This window comes from Oncorhynchus mykiss, chromosome 28, assembly GCF_013265735.2.
Source record: "Oncorhynchus mykiss isolate Arlee chromosome 28, USDA_OmykA_1.1, whole genome shotgun sequence".
NCBI classification, from domain to species: Eukaryota; Metazoa; Chordata; class Actinopteri; order Salmoniformes; family Salmonidae; genus Oncorhynchus; species Oncorhynchus mykiss.
This window is the reverse complement of record NC_048592.1, coordinates 32,624,699-32,628,299: the sequence shown is the minus strand read 5'-3', so window position 1 is coordinate 32,628,299 and position 3,601 is coordinate 32,624,699.

The window sequence follows — 3,601 nt, the reverse complement described above, 5'->3', positions numbered from 1 at the left end:
CATTTTTTTCTGTGAGATTACTACCCATTAGAAACTACAGGAGAGAGACATAATTTGTTGTCACAATTGTATGTGTAATTAGTTTCGCTACATAAATACAAAACGTAGTATTGTATTAGTTAGCTTCTATCAAGCCTCACAACTTGACCATTGAGGAGTAATTTCCTTCCAACAAGACTGGCTTGTTAACCTGGTAGTTTTCATTTGATTAGTTCCATCAAACAGTCCCAGGCCGTTGTTACTGACAAACTATTGTGATAGTCGTGTTTGTCAGAGACTGCCATTAAACAGTGCCACTCTGAAAGTGGCCTGAGTGAGAGGCGGAACATGTACATTTTTTTTTCTCTCACTTGATGTATAATCTGCACTGAAGATGGAGTTGAACAGTTCTGTCTAATGAATGGATTTCCTACTGCCACAGTCAATGTTTAAGCTTTTCTTGTGGGATTCAAGTTTAGCTCTTTTTTACTAAGGGTTTGTTTTATCCTCTTAAAGATGAAGGAATCCTCCTGAATAAAAGATGAGTATCCACCATTAATTTATTCTGAACAAAAATATGTATGCAACAATATTACTGTGTTAGTTCATATAAGGAAATCAGTCAATTTAATAAATCCTTTAGGCCCTAATTTATGGATTTCACACGACTGGGCAGGGGCATAAGCCCACACTTGGGAGCCAAGCCAATCTGAATTCGTTTGTGAGAAGAAAAAAAAGGGGCGTTATTAGACAGAAATACTCCTTGGTTTCATCAGCTGTCAGGGTGGCTGGTCTCAGACGATCCTGCAGGTGAAGAAGCCGGACGTGAAGGTCCTGGGCTGACGTGGTTACGTGGTCTGCCATTTTGAGGCCGGTTGGACATACTGACAAATTCTCCAAAAGACATTGGAGGCAGTTTATGGGGGAGAAATTAACATTCAATTATCTGGCCAACAGCTCTAGTGGACATTCAGCATTTCATTTGCACACTCCCTCAACTTGAGACATGTTGTGTGACACAACTGCACATTTTGGTGGGCTTTTGTCCCCAGTACAAGGTGCACCTATGTAGTGATCATGCTGTTGAATCAGCTTCTTGATATGCCATACCTGTCAAGTGGATGAATTATCTTGGCAAAGGAGAAATGGTCACTAACAAGGATTTAAACAAATTTGTGCAGTTTTTGTATAGAACATTTCTGGGATTTTTTATTTTAGCTCATGAAACCAACACTTTGCATGTGGGCGAGGAGTATAGTTGATCCAAACTTTCTGACCTCAACAATGGCAGTAGAGCACCCAAGCTAACTGTCTAAAGTTAGTTTGCTTGCCAGCTAATTCCAGACATAAATGAGAGAACACCTCACTGACCATTTTACTTGCCCTAGCAGAGCTGGTTAAGCTGTTTTCATGTTATCCAGAGCATTGGTGACTGTTGCTGGCAACAATGAGTTTTTTTTGCCGATGTTAACTGACAACCGCTATATTCAACGGGTGTTGAGCGTTTGTAAATTCTTAAATTATTCTGTGCTCTGAAAAAGGAGTAGATAGCCAGAGTGAATTTACGAACGCACCCAATAGGTGACTCTTCAATGTTGGTAATCAGCAGAAAACAAATCAGCTGGAATATATTGTCCAATTTCCACGTTGAGGTAAAAAAATAGCAATACTTTTATTTAGCTACCCTAAAACAAAAAAGGTTCATCAAAAACAATGCACATATAAACACTTAATACATTTCAATAAAACTAGCAGAGCAAATCAGTCTAGGCTACCATAAGGGCACCATGGCACCGATATTGCGTTAAGTAACAATGAGTCAAGGATATCCTTACGATAAGACGGATTGCTCGAACTAGTCGTGACTATTTAACAAAACAACACTTAAGTTTATTTCCCGGGAATTTCTTAGTTACATGATTGTATAACTAGCAATGGCGTTTTGAAGTTGAGGTTTAGTATTGAAGTTTTGCAATGACGAAAACTAGCATAGTTTAGCGAGGGAAAACAAGCTCGGAAAGGGTTATAGTTGGGTGCACATGGGCACTATGCTAATTCAGGGAAGTGTAGTTTACATGCACCGAAAAGTTCGATTAAACAATTAAGAAACAAACGAATACATCAGATAAAAATATTTAAGGAGAGCCAATCGATATACAATCCCAAAATCATCTGTAACTGTCAATAGTAAAACAAAGCTTTAAATTATTTTTGAGTGAAATTGAATCCAGAAAATGAATGGTGGAGTCACTTCCGGACAACTATTTCACAGGATTTGTGAAAGTCTACCGTAAAGGCCAAATAAAATACAATGTATAGTCGTGGCCAAAAGTTGAGTGACACAAATATTAATTTCCAAAGTTTGCGCTTCAGTATCTTTGGATATTTTTGTCAGATGTTACTATGGAATACTGAAGTGTAATTATAAGTGTCAAAGGCTTTTATTGACAATTACATGAAGTTGATGCAAAGAGTCAATATTTGCAGTGTTGACCCTTCTTTTTCAAGACCTCTGCAATCTGCCCTGGGATGCTGTCAATTAACTTCTGGGCCACATCCTGACTGATGGCAGCCCATTCTTGTATAATCAATGCTTGGAGCTTGTCAGAAGCTGTGGGTTTTTGTTTGTCCACCCGCCTCGGGATTTTTTATTTTATTTCACCTTTATTTAACCAGGTAGGCCAGTTGAGAACAAATTCTCATTTACAATTGCGACCTGCCCAAGTTGAAGCAAAGCAGTTCGACACATACAACACAGAGTTACACATGGAGTAAAACAAACATACAGTCAATAATACAGTAGAAAAATAAGTCTATATACAATGTGAGCAAATGAGGTAAGATAAGGGAGGTAAAGGCAAAAAAAAAGGCCATGGTGGCAAAGTAAATACAATATAGGAAGTAAAACACTGGAATGGCAGACTTGCAGTGGAAGAATGTGCAAAGTAGAAATATAAATAATGGGGGGCAAAGGAGCAAAATAAATAAATACAGTAGGGAAAGAGGTAGTTGTTTGGGCTAAATTATAGATGGGCTATGTACAGGTGCAGTAATCTGTGAGCTGCTCTGACAGCTGGTGCTTAAAGCTAGTGAGGGAGATGTTTCCAGTTTCAGAGATTTTTGTAGTTTCGTTCCAGTCATTGGCAGCAGAGAACTGGAAGGAGAGGCGGCCAAAGGATGAATTGGCTTTGGGGGTGACCAGAGAGATATACCTGCTGGAGCGTGTGCTACAGGTGGGTGCTGCTATGGTGACCAGCGAGCTGAGATAAGGGATGACTTTACCTAGCAGGGTCTTGTAGATGACCTGGAGCCAGTGGGTTTGACGACGAGTATGAAGCGAGGGCCAACCAACAAGAGCGTACAGGTCGCAGTGGTGGGTAGTATATGGGGCTTTGGTGACAAAACGGATGGCACTGTGATAGACTGCATCCAATTTATTGAGTAGGGTATTGGAGGCTATTTTGTAAATGACATCATCGAAGTCGAGGAGCAGTAGGATAGTCAGTTTTACGAGGGTATGTTTGGCAGCATGAGTGAAGGAGGCTTTGTTGCAAAATAGGAAGCCAATTCTAGATTTGACTTTGGATGGGAGATGTTTGATTTGAGTCTGGAAGTCTACAGT